This window comes from Agelaius tricolor, unplaced genomic scaffold (assembly GCF_023055355.1).
Source record: "Agelaius tricolor isolate 1412-34295 unplaced genomic scaffold, bAgeTri1.0.p SCAF_26, whole genome shotgun sequence".
Classification (NCBI taxonomy): Eukaryota; Metazoa; Chordata; class Aves; order Passeriformes; family Icteridae; genus Agelaius; species Agelaius tricolor.
Genome location: NW_027269286.1, coordinates 10399520 through 10423894, shown reverse-complemented (window position 1 = coordinate 10423894; position 24375 = coordinate 10399520).

The window sequence follows — 24375 nt, the reverse complement described above, 5'->3', positions numbered from 1 at the left end:
AATGTCAGAAAGTCAGTCTCTTCAAACAGTTTTTTGTTTTGTTTTGTTGTTTTCTTTTTCCTTTTTTTAAATTTATTTTTGTTTGGTTGTTTGGTTGGGTTTTTTTGTTTGTTCTCTTAAATGAGACTACAATGTGGTTAAGAAAATCTGTGGAAAAAAATATGTTAAGACCAGAAAGCAGAAATAATTAGTGAGATTCTGAGAAAGGCATTCACCTAAGCTATTTAGGAGTTTGAAGCAGAAGATGCTTAAAATGGATTTAGATAAAAGGTCTGCATCCAGAGGGAGTGCCTTGAAAATACAAAATAAAGTCTAGTACTAACCCTAGTAAAAACACCAACAAAATCAAAACCATCAGACATCCAAGAAGTTGAATATTTCAGAAGCAGTCTGAGAGCTGAAGTATTGAAGTTTTGTTTCTTTGCATCAGAGAAGCAAAGTACAGACAGCTTTAAAGTGTGGAGTGTCACAATGAACTGGGGAAAAAAAAGAGACATTTTATGGTTTTTTTTCTGTCTTTCTGGTATGCAATGTTAGTTAATTTGTCAAAAAAAAAGTTGCTTTTTTGAGATATAACAGAATTTCTTGGGTTAAATATAAGCAATAGTTTTGGTTTTTTTAAAAATTCTTTCTAAATATAATTTGAATACAAGTCAGTCATTTTAAGTCCGCATGAAATAAATTACAATTGCAGTTAAATACAGTGTGTAGTCCATTTGAATTGGCATGTCTAACTATAAGAAATATGCCACTCACTGATAAAATACTGAGGTGGATTGATAGACTAACATCTTATCTAATTCTAATGCCACTGAGAGCATGAACCGTGAATCAGTTCTAAAACTATGCGTACTCATTAAGTTCAGGGATTGTACAGTATGTGCAAATTTTTTAAGACCAAATGCAACTCAGTACAATTATATAATGTACAAACATTGCAATTATGAAGTATTGCAATTTCTTCAGAAGTTCATTTAGCTGTGCACAAGCTTACAATATACTTACATATTAGTTACACAAGCATTTTAGATGTAATTAGTGTAATAAAATTTGAAGTGTTACAGAACATTTATGACAGCTGTGAAGGAGAGAGTACAGAGATAGGATGAAAATACTGTTAGCCTCCAAATACATAAATCTTAACATTCTCTGAAATAATGTTAGCATTTTCAATATATTTTTGAGGGAAAAGCAATAAACTAGGCATGAGTTCTCATTATTTATCTTTTACTAATTAGCTGTGGTATAACCAATCCTTATTTACCTCCCTCTTAGAATTTACAGGTCTACTGTAAATTATATTTGGGCAACACAGCAAAATTAACCTAATTGTTTTCAGTGGAAAACCATGGTATATTATGGCACTACCTATATTATCCATAGAATTTTAAGTCTGTTGGAATTCCAAATATAAATCATTCATTTTCAGTGGTCACTTGCTCCAGATTTCTTTGGAGTTTGAATAAATTCCTTTATCTTTCACTTGGATCTTCAGTTTTAATTGTCACTTCACCCTTGTTAAAGTTAGTCTTTAATATTTAAGTATTTTTGCCATGTATTATATGTTTGCTACTGACAGCGAGACATAAAAATTCAGTTCCTTCCCAGAAGAATGCAGGAGCTGAGGCAAAGTTCCCAAAAGAATGTGACAGATTTCTATTTTATTATTTCAAACTGGCTGAAGATCCTTAAGGCAATTAAGGAGAGAGGCATAAGAGAGAGAAACTTTGGGATTTGTCTGTCAAGAATTTGGGCTACTAATGTCCTGCTGGGGTTACTTCTTGTCCTGGTGGGTTCAGACTGTTTGACCAAGATGAACCCTTTGAGACTTAGCATTTGGTCTCAATATCCTCAGAAATTCAGTCATGTCTCTTCTTGCTCTCTCTAGTTTGATAATGGAATTCCAAAATTGCATTAATAATTTGGGGATTTTCTGAGCCAGGATAAGATTCTTATGTTTAGTAAATGCTAAAGAGATGATGACCTCTCCTTCTATTTATTTTTCTTCATTTTTAAAATCCATATCTAGCATCTCTATAAACATAGGACAAGTTTCTCAGCTTAAGTGCTATATGGAAACTTTTGTTTTGTTTTGAATTAAATACATTGCTGTATAATTTCACTCGGTACCTAGTTTTCAGGTGCTGAAAATTAATGGTAGTTGTTGCTTTCATATTTAGTCCTTTCATATTTGCCTTTCATATTTAGTCACAGATTGCCTAGGAAATGAAGAAATATGCTCACCTTTTTGAAAGGGTACTATGTCCTATGTTTATTTACACACATTGCTACACACAGAAATATGAAATAAATTTATATGAAGAGTTTATTATGATGTTGTATATACAGAGGTTACACCTGCATCTGTTCTTTTACTACAGTTTCACTCTTTGTCTTAAGAAGGCTCTTATGAGTATCTATTAGTCATAACTGCATTGAGAAAACTAAATTTGATTCTCTGAGCTTATTTCATTATCTTCCTTGTCTCCTCTATTACAGTTAATCCAAAATAAACTGGACTCAGGCATTCCAGGCCCATTTACATCAGTATGGGCATACACTCAGGTGTGCATGTGCTAATAGAGATTTTCAGATGCTTTGGCCTATTGCTTGTGTTGAAATAAAAATACATACCCTGGCAAACTGGGCATCTTATCTGTCTTTAGTTTGCAGTTTACACAGGGCAAGCTGCTTTAGGGACATTCTCCTCCATACAATGGACTGTAAAAATGCATGAACAGTCTGAACAAGGTCCAGGATGCCGAATAGCAGTATCTTTTTGGAAGAGAAACGTCCATGAACTGAAAATAATTTGATACAACATGTCTCCTATGTCCTACATTGTTTTTCAAGTCAAAATTTCTAGTTCTGCTAGGTACTGTACAATGCAGTATAAGTCTCTCAGTGCCGCATTCTATTTCACTGGAATAAGTCTTTACTGTTATCATATAAAGAGTTTTTATACTCCCTGTATACCCACCTTGCAGGTTGGACTTGATGATATAAAAGGTCTTTCCAACCTAGTTGATTCTGTAATTTTAGTTGCTTTTATGCACAATTTTGATTCTATTTTAAGTCAACATAGGGGATTTTGCATGGAAGTTCCTTAAAAAATGGTTCTACAGACTTGGTTAATTCTGGTGGTCTACTATGACATCACAGGGTTGTGTTTTCTATTTTCTTTTTTTCTACTTAAGCCTCAGAATATCACTGGTTAATACTTATGGGAAATAATTTATATGATTAATTTCATTTGATCCTCATCTTTTAATATTTCTTAAAATTTGAGAAGATAAAGATTAAAAGTGAAAAGTTAATCATGGAACTAGATGATTAATGAGAAACTGTAGGCTACTATTCCTCTACTTAGACATGGAAATCCCTTGAAAACGTGATTTTTGCATCCATCCTTGGTTTCAGATTCATACTTGGGTCAAAATCAGGTTTTATCTGAATTATAACATCTCCATGGGGAAAAAAAAGGAAATCCAAACTCTCTTCTTTGGTCTATGTAGTTAAAGTATGATACTTAACAGTATTAAAGTGCTCTGTGTCCTCAAAGTCCTTCAAAACACATATCTCTGTGACATCAAAAAATGTTAGTTCCATTTCACAGAGAGGCTAGAAAAGCTGGCAAGCACATGGAGCAAGCCATTCCTAGGGCTGGCAACAAGTCCTGGCAGTCACAGCTGTCACTCCCAGCTTTAGATAACTGCTTCTCTTCAGTGTTTAAATGACATGATAGGCCTTTACCATTCCTGAATAATTCTGTTTGTCACTAGATAATTTGTCTTGTGGGACCAAAAGAGAAGAGAACATTAAAGAAGGAAGCAAAGGTGATTTCCTAGTCCACAACGATAAACTAGTTTCAGAACCACTGCTGAGGGGAGTTAGTGCTGCTGGGAAGGGCTACAGTCATATGCAATTATACATCTTTATTTCCATTAATTGTACGCTCATAGGGACTGGAGATGAAGAAAACCTTCTATACTAATGCCCCTTAAATGTACCTGAAAGCTGGGTTGCATTTAATAGAGCTTTTAAACACACTTCAGGGAAATTTGGTAGAGCTGTCAGTTGAAGTCCATCTATGTTTTTTTTTTCAGTAAATTCAGTGGAACCTTCCTCACTGGCTACTGGATTAAAACACATTGACTGAATTTAAATATCTTGTCCTACAACTGACTGGTACATCTTGGTTGTTTATAAAAGAGCTGATAATATGCCAATTGAGATTTTAGGGTGCTTTTTGGGTTTTGGTATTTAAGATTGTTGCAGTCTGGACAATCTTTAGAGATTGGCGACTTGATGTTTGTTTTTTTTATTTTTGCTATTGAGTAACTAACAAATTCACATACATTTATTTAAAATTTAACAAATTTATTCAACATAAGCAAAAATGTCTTTGTCTATGTAGTTGTTTGATCTTATACAAATTTCTTCTTCTGTTCTTCTGATAAAATATTAAACCTGATTGCATTTGAGGATGAGTTACTACAGTATAGTAATTGGGCTGTTTATAAACATTTAGAGTTCCTAAGTGTAACATTATCCTCTATAATAATTTGTTGATTGAGCTGGCAGAAGACAATGGGTTTTGATTAGATGGTGCTGTCTCATTAATATGTATGGTTCTCTTTCTCCATTTTTTTCCCATTTATTCCTGTATATTCAGGGTGGGGGGAAAATTTATTTTTCCTTATTATTGGTTCTGCATGATTTTACATAATTGCAATAATTTTTAGAATTCTTATATTGTTCTGAGTTCCTGCTTAGCAATTACCTATGTACTCCTGTCAGTGTGATCAGAAGTCACCTGAAATCAACAACTAACAACTTAATTAAACATATTTTAGATATGACACTGGACAAATCTAGGTGACTTGTAAACAATAAAGAACACCAAACCAAATTCCAGGCCTCAGTTCCTCAACAGGACAAGTTTAAGTTTCATTTTAGGCTTTGCTGCCCCAGGCAGCTAGAGAGACAAGAGGCATCTCATAAGAAATAGACAACATGGTAAAGCAGAGCAGGAAAATATGGACTTGCTCTTGCCTTTTAGATGAAGAGAGAACACAGAAGGATAGCTAACTTTAGTAGAGGTAGCTGTTCTGACTCCATCAGTGATGGTTTCTGCAGACACATCATATCACCCTCAGCAACAGACCTTTAAAATTATTTCAGCTAGCATTTTAGGCATGAAATAAAAACAACAACAAGCCCAGAAATAACACTAGTAAAATAGTTTAAAAGTTATTTCAGCCTCCAGGCAGCTACAACTATATTTATTTATTTATTTTAGGACAGGAATCTAGGGCAAAGAATATACTCTGACCATGGCTTGTTGAAGTGTTGAGGGAACAATACTTCAATACTTGTGTTAGAGCCAATACAATTTGATTTCATAAGGAGCACCAGATAATTTTGCTCTGTGGAGATTGATCTGATGACGTGAGGAGAAATTTGGGGATGAAGACTATCTGATATGTATTTTGTTGATTTTTCCACTTGCTGTGTGCCCTAGCTTTGTACTAGTTAGTATCTTGGGAGCACTTGTTTCTTGCTTTTCAGTTCTGCAGGGAACAAGACAGCTGAACGCTGGTCTTGACTGGATGGAGCAACTAAGAAGTGAGAAGCAATTTGAAGGTGAGTGTGCAAGTCTCATCACCGTAATTATAAGTAGATTAGTGATGTGAAACCTATTTTTTATTGCAAAATGATAACTTCCTGACACTTCTCCATTTCTATCTTTCTAAGGGACCTTTCTGCAAAGCAGGGATGAATTTTCTTGAAACCTTTCAGTAATGTATATTATAGTGACCAGGATGATCAAGAAGGTCATTTGGGTAGCACAATGACTGAGAAGATTTCTTTTTGCAGGGATCTAAGATATGCAAGTCGGGTACTTTGAATTTACTCTAAAAAAGCTGTTAAAAAAACCCCTCCGGAATTAGCTTGAAGCAAAAAAAATTCTCACGAGCCAGAGTTCTATGGTACTCTGACAATGATGGGCTATGCTGAAGTACCAAAAAAGATACATTTTGAGGTTTTTTTTATGGTCCACTGTAACCTTATCTGGAAAAAAAAAAAGAAAATAAACTTGAGTAACAATATTGGTTGCTCCCACCATTCTGAGTTCACTTAGTTTAGTAATTTTGTAGAAACCAAACACTTGCTTTACCTTTTGAGGTGCTGCCCTGACTTGTAGACTGACAATTCCTCTTGGCCCAGTAATTCTTCTCATAAACTATTAAAATCCTGTGAATTACTATAAACTACAGACAAATTTTAATTTCCCTTCTGGCATAAATAAATATCTAACCTGCTCTGACTGTACTACTATTTGTCTTAAACAAAGATTTGCATGGACCTTCTCTTTTTGTCTTACACTGGCTGCACCCACATGAAAAATAGCACTCAGTACATGCAGGATGTGGGAGGTAATTGTCTGGGGATTTTAATGGAGCAGAAAAATTCCTAGGTTTTGGAGGATGCTATGGGATGTTTCTTCTTGATAAGACATGAGAAGAAAGGAAGAGATTTCAAACTGATTGATTTTGGGGAGTACCGTGGGCTGTGTTTTGTGTTATGCCTGAGCATGCCATTCATCCATAAATCTGTCCAAACCTTATTGAACTCCAGGGCAATGCATAACTTCCTGCATTCCCAAGCCATCCAGCACAAACTCATATGAGAAACAAAGATTGGTTCTGCAGCAGAAAAATGGTAAATGTATAACTTTCCCTTGTGAATAAGGAAAGTATTTACTTTAACTCCTAAATAGCTGCTTGTGGATTTGAACTAAAACAGTAATACAACTGATGGAGCAGAAAAGAATTTGGTTATTTTAACCAATTACTCTACCATGTTTATAGTAAAAAATCACTGATCATCAGACATGGAAAATGGCTGGAAGCAGAGCAGCAATTCCTTTTTCAGCAGTGATTGTTGCTTTGCCCATGTTCCCCACGTTCCATGGAAGAACAGGCTTCCCTATGCTGGAACATATCTTATTGGAAAAGAGGTTTACATTTAGCTCTGCTCTTGTAGATTGCATCTGCATTCTTTGTTTGTTTTGATACTGTTTGCTTGAAAATTGCATTTTTTACATCTTAGATTACATAAAAACACAGAGAATGAATGTTTAGCTAGAGTACTGTAATATACATGCATGTATGCTAGAAAATATTATATGGAATTAAAAAATGTAATTACATGCATCACTTAAGCTTTGCAAGAAGTGTACTGGATACAGTTTTAAACTCTTCAGTTATAGTCTTCATAATTCTGTGTCTTAACACATACATAAATTGCATCTTTACCTCCAATTTGGTTTAACATGTGCAGAAATTGCATCTTTACCTCCAATTTCAGGAACTTAGCAGAATACTTTACTAGATGAGAGTGAAGTTTGTAAAGTTGAAGGCTGGAAACAGCTGTTATATTTGCCCATTTTCAGAAGAAAAGCAAATTAAACTCTATAAAGCTAAAGTAGCATTCAGTTTCTTGCTATATGTATATAGTAACAAACATATTTTGTCAAACAGTTGTAAAGCTTCTTATGCTGCTATCTAAACACTGTTTATTATTCTTACAGCATTGCATTCTTCTATCAATCAAAAATATATGCCTTTTTTACACCTCCTGTTCAGTCTGCTTTTGCTTAGTAATTCTTCCAAGAAGTATTTGCAAACCAGCCTTTTTCCAGTTGTGACACCAGAAAAATAGATTTCAAAGAGAAAAATGTATTGAAAAAGTATTGTGTCAATGGATTAATTAATTAATTATAAATTCAACATTCTAATGACTATAAAGTTCTTTTGTAGATGAACATTTATATAGAGCCATTTTATTAATCTCTGAACTTCCTACTCGATTCTACTCCATCTTGTGTTTCCTTTGTGTTTTACAGTGCGCTGCATTTAAAAAAAAATCTCATCATCATTATCAGCATATTATTTTCCCAGTAGTTGAAACAGCTGAAATAAAAAAACAGGTATTTCACTATCATTATATGAGTTAGAAGTAAAGAATTTGAAGAAAAGACACATGCAGAACCCTAATGAAGCTTGTGCAAGTCCTATGGACTTCACCATGCTTTAAACCAGCTCAGTATGTCCTTACTAGAAGAGTACTTATGCTGCTGCACTTTGGTGTACATGGATAATTCTACTCTATTTAGTGGCTTTATTTTCCTTCTCAGCTGATCTGAGAGGATTCGATCAAAATTTACTTTATCTCAACACCCCAATGCAGTATATGGAAGTTATTCCAGGTCCAATGACACTCAGCTTTCATCTGGGAGGAAAAAACATAACTTGTCCATTTGTTTCACCTTGCTTTGTTATGTCTTGAGGCCTGTAGTAAAAGCATTAAGGACAGACATAATTTTCTTTCAAAATGCCTACAACAACCTTGAACTTTTTGAAAAAGCTAATTTCCATTTTAGTGCTTCCTATAATTTTCATTTAAAACCCAGCAATAAACAGAAGGGTTCAAGCCACAACTATTTGCTATTTCCTTCCCATTTATGTAGGCTAATCTACTTTTCTAATTTTTTTTCTCTCATCTGATATCTCTTCTGCAACTAATATTGCATCACAAAACTGACTGGGAGTAGCACTGATTGCAATAAGTGAATCATTACTGTCCATCCATCCATTACTGTTACATCCCCAGGGCACTGACCATATCATTTTCCCTGCCCACTGTTTGCCATCCAGTTTAATGGCAATACATTAAAAGGCAATGGATGAATATAGCACTAACTAATGATAACAGGTACAGGAATGACATGCTTTATGGGTAAAAGATAAATAAAATAGAGAAAAGGGATATCATACTTTAAATGGATCTTTAGCTTCTCAGACTTGGCTTAAAGGACACTTGCAGCTTTCAGATAACTGCATCAGGAGCATTGGCACTTTTTTAGGAAGAACACATAAATTAGATCATGGAGTTAGATGCATTAGAATGCACACCATGATAACTGTATGGCAATAATTTTAAAAGAATTGATAGCATATGCATATACTACCTGGTAAAGAATATTAAAATAATTGGGAACTTCCATCTCATAATGAAAACTATCTGAACACCAAACAAAGCCATGCTTATAACCTAAAAATCTCACAAAATTGTTTTTGATCAAAAAATAACAATTATCAATAGTCATTATTAAACATAAATTATTTTTTTTAGGGCCAATATATATCCCCCTATATATTCATATGTTTATGTATATTAAACATTTGTCTCTTGGTTTGGAGTTTGGCTTCCTGCATCTTTGAAAAAATAATAAGACTGCAAATCCCCACAACTGAGCAGTATCTTCATTACTGGAGGTAACTTGGTACTGACAACAAATGCTACTTTTCACTGTTTAACCTCTTTTCCAGCCCTGTAATGGATGTGTTGTGCAGCAGGGACTTCAACATATATTCCTACAGGACTTGGCTGAGGGTAATGGTGAAATAGTCGTACTTTCTGTTTTCTTTCTTCCAATCAGTTGTTTAACATGTGAAGATCTTCCATTTTTTCTGTCTTCATTTCTTTACCTAGAGCAAGTTTGAATGATGACACCAAATTGATTAGAAGAATCAATACCTTAAAGAGCAAGCACTTCAGAGAAACCTTGAGAGACTGGAGAAAGGATGGATTAAAAACCCCATGAAGTTCATATGGGGGGAATACAATGTCCTTAACATGGAATGGAATAACCCCCTGCCCCAGTACAACCTGGGAGCCACCTCTCACCTCAGAGAAATGGGGGATCTGGGGGGTTTGCAGTGCAGGGCAGGGGTCCTGGAGGGCAATAACTTGAACATGGGTCAGCAGTGTGCCCTGGGGTTGGTGGCAGGGTGGGCTGCTGTTGTTCTTCTATTATTTCTAGAGTCCCATATTGTTGTTATTAGATTTCTAAAGTCCATACCTCTCTGGTGTATTCTCATGGCTGCAGATCTTCACGGACTCCTTCTGCTGCATGCTGTTCTCTCTCAGGTCAGGGCTCCTCCAAGGCTCTCCCCGACTAGCTTACCCGCCCTCTTTTATCCCGGTCATCTTCATCTGTTACAGCTGCAGCCCAATTAAGGACATCGCAGCTGCAGCCCATCGAGGGCAACCGGGACCTCTTGGGCAAAGCCTCTATACACATATTCAAATACATTTCCTCTACTATAGGCTGCAGTAGGAAGAACACAGTGGCAGGTTGAGGAAAGTGGTCACTGCCCTGTGGGACTTGTGAGAGCACAGGTGGGTCACTGCATTCAGTGCAGGCTGCCCAGTGCAAGGCAGATGTTGACAAAGTGGAATGAGTCCCGAGGAGAGTTGCTGTGGTGGCTGGGGGCTGAAGAACAGAACTGAGAGTTATGAGCAAGAGAGAACATAAAGAAAACTGAGAGTCTGAGAGCTGGGTTTATTCAGTCTTAAGATGAAATGACTGTGGGGAATCCAATTGCTATGCACGGCTGCCTAAAGGGTGGCCACAGGGACTTCTGACAGATGTACACAACAAAAAGCCAAGAAGTAGTGAACACAGGTTGCAGCAAGGCAAATTTACCCTGGATTTAAACAAAAAAGTCCTAAGTGAAGGTGGTTAATCACTGGAAGAGATTGCCCAGAGATGTTGTGGATACTTCTCCTGGGAGAGTTAAATCTCTGCTGGTCAGTGAGCAAGCAACCTGCTGGATGACTCAAGGATGACAAAGATTTCTTGCAACCGGAACTAAAACTTGCTTAGATTAAGTTAGAATGCACTCTTTTTACAAGTAGATTTATTATCACTTTTTTTAAAAGAATTATTGTTCTAAATTCTATGCAAATGTTCTGAAGTAATAGATTATATCCAGTCTTAAAATTTAGTCAGAACAGTAATTTTTACTTTCACACAACAATCCAGAATAGTTTTCCAAATTAATCAACTAAGCACGCACCAAAAGATAGCTTAGAGACCTTCGCTTTCTATATTTGTGTCATTTTATAATTGTGTCAAGTTAATGCTATCTAAAATCTAAGCATCTGGTAACATTATTCTTATCGTGTAACTATTACAAAGTTTTTTGCTTATTAGTTTGTCTTTGTAAAATCTTGATGATGACCTTTTGAATTTCCAGGGCATGAAGCTGCAGTTATGCAAACTGGACTTGCCATTAACACCTGTGCTGAATTATTTCCCACTGATTGAACAGGTGTTGGGCACTGTCTAACTCATCATTGATTTGGAATGGATGATTTTGCTTCAGGATACTTCTGGCAGGCTGAAGCTCTCTAGTTGTTTCTTTATGCACATAAAAAAAGGGAATGGACTTGAAACTACAACCATCACTGAATAATGAGTGCTGGGGGAAAATGCCTTGACTTTCAATATTGACAATCAGTAGATAAAGAATTCCCTAAAGAGAAGAGAGCTATCTCATTTTGCTATCACTCTCTGGAATGGTGTGAAAAGAGAGAATATTATCTTAAATGGACATATCAAGTCATGAACTAATGGTGGATGAATTTTTCAGATACAACTGCAAAAGTTTGTCGCTTGCTCCAATTACTGTTTAGCAGGCAACAGGTTCATTTGTACTTTAGGGTTCAAATTCTTGATATTAGTAAGTAACTTATTAAAAAAAAAAAGCTACCCCCATACTTGAAAAACAATAGGTTTCAAGTCACTGGATATCCTCAGTTATGAGCATTAGTTTTGCTCCAAGAGAAACTGTCAGCTCTGTCCCTCGAAGTACAGATCAGCAAAATAATATCTTTATTCCAATTATTGCATTGCTTATACAGAGATGGCAACCTACAATATGCTATTCATGATAAATATTAATAAAGGTACTGTTTTCTTTGTCTTTAACAAAAATTAGTTTAGTCAACACTTTCTAAGAGGGCTGGTCTTTCCTGTTGCAAAAATTTTCCATTGGGATGAATTTTGAGAAAAATTAGATTCTCCTCTGCCCACCAGTCTGCCTGCTCTTGAGCGAATTTGAGTTATTTTATCTGAATATCTAATATAGTTTGGCTGAAAATATTTCTGTTATAAAGTGATATAGAGGTGGGTCATGGAAACTTGAGTCTTGAGGCATTAATTTGCTATTCTCTTCTCTGAAACCATAATCTTTTGAGATTATTTCCCAGAAAGTGTCTCTTGCAGGTGGTCTCATACTCTGGCTAGACCTACACCATGGATGTTTTAGGTTAACTGGGGAGATCGAAAGACCTATAAAGATGTGAATAATATTAATTGCATTTTCCTTAACATATGGTTGTCCCACTACAGAGAGTTATATTTTATTTTGATAGTTTTATTGCAACCTTAAAATGAGGGTGGGGGTGAGGGTGTGGAACCCATAAGGGCTATATTTTATCCCAATCTGCCAAAGAAACATATCCCTTTTTACTTGGTTTATATTCTAATGTGTATTTTGTACATATAGTGACTCTTGTATTTGCATTATTGACATTACTTGTCCCTTTGGAATTGCTTTATGTAAGCTGAATTGTGTCAGTCTTTAATGGTTTACAGACCTTAAAGGGAGGTCAGAAGTAATTGCAAATGAAATTAAGAGCTTGGAAAAATCTTATGTACTTACATGAAAGCAGTATCCAGAAAAATAAATCATAAATAAAGTATATATGTTCTGTAGAATTAAGTGATATAAATCACATGATGAACAGTCTGTCACCTACATAAGTTACCTTTGAAACATATAATTTATTCCAGTTGTGGGTTTTATGACACCATATACCCTGAGATACTCAGAACAGCATTCTTTATGGGAAGAGAGCTCTCATTTGCTGCGTAAGCAGATGTTGCTATCTGAGAGTCACCCAAGCAAATCTTTGTTGTTGAAAAGGGAGATTTATGATTTGAGTCTCATGGCATAACCAGGTGATAAGTCCTGTTCAAAAGTTAAATATGAGAACTTTTCACAGACACAGGCCAGATGCTCCACGGAAGCTCATAAATTAGAACAGAAATAACTGACCACAATATTATCACTGCAGCAAATTCACCACCCAGACTTTAATTGCTCATGAGACTATAACCCTCATGCTCTGTCCTGCAGCATTTTAATTTTTAAACTTAAAGAAGGAGGGGCAAAAATGGAGCAGGCTGAAATTGTTATGTCTCTGTGTAAATGAACTATGTAACCATAGAAAAGGCACATTTCCCTAAGAGGGCACGTGAGGCTGTCTCATTAGTACTCTTGTCTGCAGAGTTTGCCCTGGAATTTTAATGTCCATGCTAAAGCTGTCTTCCAAAGATTCAAATTGAGATTGTTTTGTGGCTAAATTCCAAAGTCTTCTGACTGAAACTGTAGTAGCTGTAGTACAGAAATGAAAACATTCTTTCTTGCTTTTGCTAATGATCAAACAGAGCTAAATTGTGATTGTTAGCTAATGTGTCACTCCATGAAAACCACTGGGAGAAATTCTGCACAGATTTGCTGAGTGGATGGCAATTTGCCCTTTAATGCTCACAGTGCATTAGTTTCTTCTATACAGTGTACACGTTTTGTTATCTTGTGTCTAGAGCAATATCGAGGCTGTTTCCTTTTCAAAGCAGCTCCATATGAGTCAAAGAGAAATTTACAAAAGACATGTAAAGTCTATTCAGAAGCACAGTCTTTGTGTAGCAGCTAATTCCTACACAAACAAATATGAAGGATCAGCAGGTGCTTTATGCTACACTGTACTTTTGTGTGTTATGAAGCTCATGGAAGGAAGATGGGATTTAACTTTCTATACCCTCCTGCATTGCACATCTAAATTCATATATTTGTGATATTAAATGGAAAAATCTAGAGGAAACTGCTTATAAAGGTTGTATATAAATATGCTTAGAAAAAAACCCAGAGAATTATAATGTTTTGTCTCCACAGGACATGTTTACAATAACAGGCAACAAGGTAAGACCTTTTTTTATCATGTTAAGGCTGATGGAAATTTGCTGCCAGCCTGCACGTCCTTCACCTGCTATCCCTGAGTAGATGTTGATTTTTCAATTTACAGGTCTGTTAAGAATTCATGACAAAGTTAAATTATACATGAGAATGAGAATTTTCTCCTACAGAGAGGAGAGTCTCAGTTTGTTGTGATATGCGCTTTGTATTTTTTTAATTGCTAATAAACTGTCGGAAAAAACCTCATTTTTGTTTCCCCTGCCCATTTCTCTTTACCATATATTTCATTTTCTCCACACCACTTTGTTCTTTCAATATGAAAAGAAACATGGATTTAACATGGAAGGAAAAGTTCCTTTTGGAACTGCTCATTTCTTCAGAGACAGGGGAAACTGGAGAGGTAAGAAATTGCCTTCTATCACTGTTTATCATCCAGGGTTAATTGTGTAACTCAGTTTTACTATATGGTTCATTAGAACTAAAACCAAATTATTATCTTCACTCCTGCCTCTAAATTTCAGATTATTCCTGCCCAAAATTCATAACATTTATTTTTTAGGTCAAAAAACTCACTAATACTGCATTGGCTCTTACTAAAATTTTATTTATAAAATGGTTTTCACATGGAGATAGATGTAGATCTTTGACAATAGAAAATATTACAACTAGGGTAAAACCCTAGACAGAAATCAGTACTTTATACTGCAATTAATTCATTCTATCACACAGTACAGAGTAAATTTTTGGAGCATGAACAAACTGAGAAGTAGACAGATTTGTTTAAATCTCAGCAGGTAAGCAAGTTAAAATATTTTCTATTGCTGGAGGGGAAGCACTGACACCGGTATTGAGCAAAGTGACATTTCATGAAAACAATAATTGGCAGGTTGAGTTAAATGATTATAGTTTTGGATAGTTTTGTTTTCTTCCTGCTTTTTTTTTTTTTCTTGTTGAGTCTTTTATCATAGGCTGAGTAAACCGGGGTTCTCCAGAGCAGATGAATTCCTCAGTAAACTCTTAATGGCAGATTCCCCAACATAAATTCTAACCTTGTTCTGGAAGAAGTTATGATATACAAAATTCTACTTCTTTGTGAAGAAGTACTGGATCTGATGTGTCACTGTCAATTCTGGTTAACTTATTGTAATCCAGAGCTCCTCTGGGTGTTCCATGTCCAGAACTGTAAGATAACTGACTTTCTCTTAGTCCCCTATAAGAATAACTTGTGGAAAAAAAAGTAATAGTACTTATTGAGTGATGATATTCTTTAAAGGTCTATTACTACCAAGGGAACCTAGAAAATTTTAGGAGTTCTAGATATGTTATTTTTAGTAAACTTATTCTACTATACACATTCTTTCAATACCAAGGAGAACTGTATAATTATACAGCAGGTACATAAAATAAATTTGACATCTGATTGTGAATGAATGTCAAATTACTGTCCTGAAAAGCACAAAAAATTGAGTGACTTGCGTCTGGAAAATCTTAAAAGGGATGGAAAATAGAATTATGTGAAGACAATATAAGGTGTTTAATTCCTCCCTTTGCGTTGTCACTGTTTGAGTAGCAGTTACATGGCAGATAACGTGCAGTGTAGCAAGGACACTGAAGAAAGCAATTACTTACTGGTTTACTGGCTTTCTATATGAAGTGCATGATTTATATTTGCTGGTAGAATATATTTATATGTGTATATCATGTATAGCAGCATGAGGTAAAGAAGAACACCTTGTGATGCACAATTGCTCCTTCCTTTTGGAGTAAGAGACTGATTGTGGTGCATAATTAAATTCTGCCAATGAAGTACCAGACTTCAGACTATATAAAGTCAGATTAACACAATTGCTTAACCTGTGCAGAGAAATCATAGACTGGTTTGGGTGTGAAGGGACCTTTAAAGGCCATCTAGTCCAAGCCCCTTGCTATGAGCAGGCACATCTTCAACTTGATCAGGTTTCTCAGAGCACCATCCACTCTGGCCATGGATGTTTCTAGGGAAGAGTCATCCACCACCTTTAACCCTCATCTTATTGGCAACAGGCCCTCTAGGAAGTCTTTTTCCATCTTTCCCACCAACTTCGGTGAGAATTTCACATGGCAAATCAGGACAACACTGGCACATATTTCACAGGACAGAATGGATAATGCCAAGTATAGGGAGAAAGGAATTCCTATGGGGAAAAAACAGTAAAATATGTAAGAGTCATAGGAATGATATGGTGAAGCAAGCATATTTTTATGAAGTGGAGAATAGCTGATTATGAACTTTTGTATGGTGCCTGCAGCATCTGTTTGACACTGAATTTTACCTCCAGTCAAGTGTGCCAGTATAGTTAAAAAAAAAAAAATCAGCATCAGGAGGAGATAGTCCTCTCAGCAATCTTAAAACCAGAAAGAATAAGATTTCTGTTGGTTGTAGTAATACCTGTGTTCTCAAAATTATCTCTATGTTTCTATTATTATATTTTATTTTGAGAATTTGAAGCCACAGGAGAAAAGGTCCCAAGAGTTTTGTGAACCAATGTTTTTAGGTAAATTGTTGTAGAGATAGAGGACAAATTTTCATTAATAGACTGTAACTAAATTTTTTGGCCCTGGTAAGAGACAAAAACTTTGGGCTGTTGTATGCTAAAAAAGTTGGTTTATGGAAGGTCACCAATTACATAGATCAACTTTATCCTAGCTAAAAGGATTTTAGCTATTCTAGTCCGTACCTGTACAGGTCTATGTAAAAATGTGTGTCTTATCTGATATAGTTTTCATTTTTTCAGTCTCATGTGTGTGTCTTGAAATTATGTGTGTGTTTATTTTTTTTTGTGGGCAGAAATTACAAATTTTGGAACACCAAGGGTTAAGTTGTGAAAGCTTTCTAATGCGGGGAGAAAAAACAAGTGCCAGCTTTTGTGAAGGAATTCAGATCTGTCCTTCTCTTGTCATTTGCAAAATGTTTTCATGCTTAAGAACTTGAATGGAAGCAGTGACAAATTCTTAATTTGAGCACACAGATGCTGTTTGTGGATGTTATTTTCTTTCTGTCCACAAAAGTAATCAAATGCAAAAACAATTTACATGCAGATGTTTTCATATATTCCTGTATAAAGCTGTGCATATGCAAAATGGGCGCTGATAAATTAATGCTCGGGGACCCAGCTAATGTAAAATTTTCCACTTATAAAAGTTTTGGTGGCTTTTATCAGAAAAACAAAACAAAACAAAACAACAACAACAACAATAACAAAAAACAAACAAAAACCCAAAAACAAAAAACAAAGCTTAAAGCTGAGTCATACTGTCTCAAGAAAGAAATACTTAGCAAAAATATCCTGGAAGGGGAGATCTATCATTAATTCCAGTTTAAAAGCTGAGGGCTGCAGCTCAGCTTAACGCCAGGAAGTCAGCTCCAGCAGAGACGGTGTTTACCCAAAATCGGTGGCTGGGCATGTTCAGCAATAAGGATGCCCGGGAAGGTTCAGTGCGGGCCATTGGCGAGCAGGACGCGCTCCTGGCGGCGGCTGATTTATCCCCGCACGGGCTGCCTTGGCACGGGGCTGCGCGGCGGTGAACCCGGCTCAAAACGCGTGGCTTTAATGAAGCTGTCATGTACGCTCTGCAGGTGACATAAAAGCTCAGAAGATGCTCGGCCAGTGGCAGGGTCCCTCCCGCGGCAGACACGCCGGGTCTCATGGGCAGTCAGGCTGCGCGCCCGAGCGGCGCTCCCGCCTGCCCGCCCGCACTGCGGGAGCCGCTCCTCCCGGGATGCTCCCGCCCGGACACGCCGGACTCAGCTCTATGGAACAGGCAGGAGTCATTGGTGAATGGGGGAGGAATTCCACCTGGGTTTTATGAACTGGAAAAGCTGGAGGCAGAGCCCGGTTACACGGTGTTACATGAGGTGGTGCAGGGGTCTAATATCTGTCACAATCAAAGGCTAATGCAAATTCAGTGGGCACCGTGATATCAGCACTAATAATCAATGTTAAATTAAGATGTATTATCTAGGTAGCATGCATAAGGAAAAGGGGAGTCCTGAAATGTCACAGTCATTTTAATTAGAGGAGTGTTGGAGCTGGGGAGGAAGGCTTGTCTCTATAAGGAAACTATGGTAAAATCCTGGTCAGGTTTTTCTGAAAAACACGCTGTTAATTACACTGACATATGCTGAAATGAGACTGTATAGTTACTCGCCTGATGAAACAAGCTCTGTGTTTCTTTTGAGACAAGGTTTGAAATAAAGTACATAAATAGAGTGGTAAAAACTCCTTTAATACTCCCTGTCTTCCCTCACCCATATATTTCCCTTGTAGTTAATTTCAATCTAAAAATTAATTAAAAGTGCAGCAGGCACAGTATATCTATGGAAGCTGTCTCTCTCCCACACACTGCACTTGTTTAGAACATAAAGGTTTAAGAAGTGAATAAGAGCATTTAATATAAAAGTATTGCATGTGTGTGAGGATTACTGCACCTCTGAAAGGGCAGTGGTGCCCTGTACAATATTACACACCATCATTGTTAAAACTCAGGGCTGCAGGGTGCAATTTTTAATGTCATTTTTAGGTATTGCAAACTATATTATATACATAAACATACATACTTTATCGCTTGGCCAGCATTTTCTTCTGCTTCCAATATCACAGCATAGCAAGGTATAGATTATGGAGTGTCACAGATCATCCTTGTTATGCATAGCATGTTATCCATGCTAAATTAGAAAACAGGAAGCAACAGAGGGCAGCTGGTACTTGCCCTTTACTATAATCTCCCAATAATCTGTTTTATCTAGCCTGTTCTTCAATTCTAGTTGTAATGATGATTCAACTTTTTCTCCCCTGACAAATTATTCCATTGCCTAACCTTCTGGATGTTTCTGCCTAATGTGTAGTTTTAATATTTAAGTTTTGAATTTCAGAACATTATTTCAGCTATAATGGTAAATGTGAAAGCCATCTCCTATCAATTAACAACCATCTGGGAGAGATGGAATTCAGAAATGAAGCAAAGTGCTGTACAATATTGAATGATGAAGTGAAAAAAAAACCCGTCAACCAAATGAAATGGGGTTTTTGAAAGTAATTTCTGAGAAAGAAACGTAGTGACCTCTTCAACTTTAAAAAAAAATTGTTTCTTTTATACCTTGATAGTATATAGAATTCATGATTGTCAGTATTACATGTATCAAAATCACTAGTAAGTTTCAGGTCTTGCATTGTGTTAAGAAGCAGCAAAGAAGGAGATAAATATTTGGAATTGTAGAAGTGGTTGCCTTCAGGGTGTTTTTGAGATTCTCAGTGGTTATTGTCTAGATTTTTACAGAACACAAATGATTTTAAATATTATCACTTAAAAAATTAAACAATTAATTGTTGCCAAAAAGTTCAGTGGACTCAAGCTTAATGTTAGAAAAATATCAGTAATTGAAGAATTACACAGACAAGTCCCAAACAGAACTGAAGATCTAGACAGGCTTCAGCATATTGTCCCAGGATTTTGTAAAATTCTATTACAATGCAAGTAAAGTTTTCTGAATGCTGAATGTCTCTTGAGAAGATGATAGATCTGGTTTGTCAGATTTTCTCTCTTATGTACTTGTAAACCCTAAACTGATAAATAATGAACACTGGCAATATTTACAGTAGTGGCAATTTTCTCTGCCCATCACGTGAGATGAGGAGGGAATGCTGGCACATGGCTATCACCATCAACCTCCTGGATGAATTAGTCTGCTCTTTCTATAGGGACCAAGCAGAGTTTCAGATTTCATAGGCTCAGGAGACTGCTGCTGTTCTCGGTGTTGTCTCCTTATGTACTGGCTGGGTAAACCTCTTCCCAGATCCCTTTTCTTCCTTGAGGATTAGTGAAACACAAGAAACCTCACATAAAAAGCAGTATAACTGGTGTCTGGCCTTTAACTGACTGTAAAGCCAAGTGGTTTCCCATACAACACATGCTGCCAGGAAATGTCTAGCCCTAAAAAGACCTAAATATTTGGCCCTCCAAATAAGTAGCTGGAGATCAATGTCTGTGTTTGTACTCTTCACTTAACTCCAAACCCTACAAAAGAAAACACTAGAAGTGAAGACACACCAAAACAACACAGTGTTACTCTGTCCCTGAACAGAGAGAAGAATAATAAAAAAAGGAAGAAACTTCCAGCTAGTAGGAACTTCGTTTTTCGCTACAAAATTATTGTAATACATTTCAGCTATAAGGAAATCCTCTTCCAATTTCATGCTACAGCAGTGTCCATAACAAAAATAAATGTATGTTACCAACACAGATTAAATAGCTGCTGATTGAATATTACACCTGGGAGAGAGTTCAGCAGATAGTTATGGCCTAAATTCTGACCTTTTTTTTCTCTTCAATCACTCTTGGTGATTTTTTCTCCTTCCTGTATCTTTTCTCACCCCCCTCTCCCCCAAAAAGAAACTTTAATAATCTTGAGCAGTCAAAACCAGTACATGTTGGTAGAATTGTGACCCATTAATTTAGATGAAGATAGTCTGATAATTTTTCAATGCAACATTTAATTTACTTTTAATTAATCACATAAAATAGAAAGAAAGTGTTTAATATATTTTACGTAATATGCACCATTGAGGAGGTTAGATTCCTTCATGTCAATGCATGCCAGCAATGTAATTTAATCTGTGTATTGCTGACATAACTGACGATACAGGATTTTGAAAAGTAATCAGAGGAGTCATGAAATCAAATGAACTGGGAGGATTTACCAGCACAGTAGACTTCCACTTTTCATTTGATGAATATACCTCATTTTGCATTGCCCATTCTTGTAACTCTTTCTCATCTTGGGCAATAGATAATTTCACATACAAATGTTGTTGCTGCCTACTTTCATATATGCATAAGAATTCAAATAATGTGCAACTATTTAAATTTAAGATTGAAGTTAGCTTATGTTCAACTCAACTTTTTATTGAAATTATAATTTATTAAAAATCAGTTACTATAGATGAACTGACACAATTACCAGGTGAGAATTTCTGTCTAGACTAATGTTTTAGGGAAGATGAGAAACCCCCTCTCCCTAACTGGGCATTTTACTTACACTGTTGAACAAATCAAGCTTGTTTTCAGGTGATATGGACTAAACCCTGGTACAAGAAAATAGGAAGAATGCTTTTCTTTTGAGGGCTGCTTCTTTGCTCAGATAGCAATTTCCTGTGCCTTCAGGGAATTCTCTTCCTTACATGCTGTTAAAATTAGAGATTTCCATGAACTGTATAAAAACACTTGGGGGGAAAAGCACATTGTCACAGGGCACTTTGCAAAAGGTATCCCCAACAGAATTATCAACCAGTTGTTAGTTAGGACCACTGAACATAAACTTCCTCAAAAATTACTCTTTGCTAATAGTTACTTCAAGCAGACGTTCACAGCCTCAATGCACATCTTCCTCGAGGCGTTGTTAGACAAAGCTCTTTCCCAGAGAGACCTGCAGCAGCACAAATTTAAAGACATTAAAAAAAAAAAAGCAAAACCAAAGCAAACCAACAACAAAGAAGCACATTAGCTAAATTGCATGTGCTCCTATAATACAGTAAACAAATAAACTGTCTTCTGCTCAATTTAGAAGTGAATAAATCTGTTTGCTTGCACTTACCCTCAACTGCACTACTGGGAGGAATGGAAAGCATTCATCTCATGCACAATCAGTTTTACCTCACACTCATCATCTTTTTGTCTCCTTCCCTGACTCCACATCACAAAAACGTATTTTAAAACTACTCACACATGCTGAAAAAACCTGCAGCAGCAGTGTTAGCAATACTATTGTTTTTCTTCTTTTTTGGACAAATTATGGTTTTACTCCCTAGAAAGGTAACCAATTTCATTGATATTTTCCTAGATTGCTTTTTGCCTTTGAACCTTGTTTAGTAAGATGGATTTAATTTTGTTTAATGAGCTTACCTTTCAGCAACTCATCTTGACATTGGATTTTATCATCTTATGCATACTCCAAATATCTCAGCTTCTGTCAAAATAAATGTAATGCATAGTGCCAGATGCAAAGATAAAACCTGCTAGGTTTAATGGAAGAATTGTCAACTTTTCAACAGGTATCTGTCTACTGCTCAAGAATAGTCTCCTTTTATTTAAATGAGGCCATGTTCTCATATTGACAGTAGGAGATTTTATTGTTTCCTCTATCATGTTGTTTCTTCTACCTAAGTAAGGCTTCTGTAAACCTTAGCTAGATTAAATTAAATTTATGAAATTTTTGCCTTTGCAGTATTTTAGTTAAAGAATATGATTTTCAGGACAGCATTTTCCTCAGCTAATTTTAAAGCTGGAGTTCACTAATGCACATTCAGGTGCCTGCAGTGTAGATGTCAGTATCTGAGACATCTGTGCCAGGTCAGGGTAAATGTGTTTCTTGTCCCTGCAGCTTCTCTGCAAGGCACTGCTGCTGTGATAAAAAATGATTATTCTCCAAAACTGAGATACAATAGCAATTACACAGACTGTTTTGGTAGTTCTTGTGATTATCATCCTGTGCTGCTCTCTGTTGCTTCACAAACTATTGCCCTGTGCATGTACGTCTGTCTGCTACCTCTCTTTAATCTGTAAAATCCTGCTTATATCTTCCAGCTGCATCCTTGCCAGCTTCTCTCTCTACCAGTGACCAGGTTGCTCATCCTTTCCACTGTGCTTTGCTAAAGCACCTCACTTTCTTTTGGAGTAAACCATCTAGATAGCAAAACAACAAGAGAGGAAACCATGCCCAATCTAGCATACAGGATTGAAATATTTCTTAGCTTTCCCACTCTGTTTGCTTTACCCTTGTCAGAGCAGATTGCTATGCAGACGGACACAGTCACATTTGAAGTGACAGATTTATGTCTAAAACATGTAACAGAGAGTGTCAGGAACCAAACTTGGGCCTTGATTCCATATGGCGTGTATAGATGGCTTCCATCAGTTCAGCACAGAGCAAACCCCTCCCTAGGTCTGTATTCAACAGAGATGTTTGAAATGTCCAAACACAGAGCCAGGGAGAGACATGACCCCCAATCAGTGCCCAAGGATCAGGCTCAGAAGCTGGCTCTCTTAATTGACCCATAGTATGCCAAAACTTAGTCCCATGTTGCAAAATGTGCCTCCAGAAGCAGTACAGGCAGGTGCTGATTCTGATCCCCATGTTTTCAGTGCGTGCAGCATACACATGCTGCACAAATACACATGCAGTATTAAGTGCATCCCGGGTTAGGGAAACTTGAATGGGAATATCAAAGAGCTGCTCTTACTTTGTAAGCAGACCTGGATAGCATCTAAAGATTTGGGCAACAGGAGAGGTAACCTTCTCTTTTTAGAGCAAGAATTCCCCAGGAGGAACTTTCAACATCATGGAAATGGCATGGAATATAGAATGGATTGGATTAGAAGGGACTGAAAGAGTATCTATTTCCTATCCCCCTGCCATGGGCATGGACACTTCCCACCAGACCAGGTTACTGGAATAGCCAATTGTAATCTTCTCAGGAGCCCTCAACTAGAGACAACTCTCTCTAGAAAGGGTTCATCATTTTGCTGTGAGGGGTTTCATTATTGCCAGAATAAAAGGGGTTAGTGAACTTGTGGTCATTCCAGTCTAGGAACAATGCCTTCTTACCAGTACTATGTATTGCCATGTGCAGTATTTTGCCTAGCCCCTTGGCTTGTTTTTGAAGGTGGCTCATTATTCCATTATATTTGCAGTGTGAATACTTCAGACACATAACCCCCATTATGCACATATTTCAGCAATAATCTTTTGCACTTTGTGTGATTTGAGTTTGTTGTACTGTTTTTTGAGGGTTTTTTTTTAATTTTTTTTTTCCATATTTCCTTAGGCCTTGTAACCTTTTAAGAGTTTCAGTGTTTCAGACTGTGGGACAACATAGATCATGGAATCACAGAATCATAGAATGGTTTGTGTTGCAAATGACCTGAAAGATCTCCTGCTTCCAAACCCCCTAGTGTGGACAGGAAACCTTCCATTAGACCAGGATCCTCAGAACTCCACCCGGCCTGGCCTTGAAGACTTCCAGGAATGAAGTTCCACAACTTCTCTGGGCCACTTGTTTCAGTGTTTCACCATCCCCACAGTAAAGAATTTCTTCCTAATATCTAGTTTAAACCTAACCTTTTCCAGTTTTGTTATAAAATAAAAGGTGATAATACATTTATCTCCAAGGCTTTATCATGATCCATAAACCACACTGGTGAGTGTGAAAAGGATACATGAAAATATTGAGGTGTATTGTATTTAAAGTGGTTAAAATGATAGATTAAAAAATGGAAAAGGGAAAAACTTGATTATCAATTGAAAAAGTGTGGAGAAACAGAAGCATCAGCATGTCTTCTACCCCATGCAGTTTAAAAGCTGACTTTTGGATAATACAGTTACTGTGCTATGAACTAAAAGTTAAGCTACATGGAGTGTAATTTATTTCACCCAGCTTCAGATGGC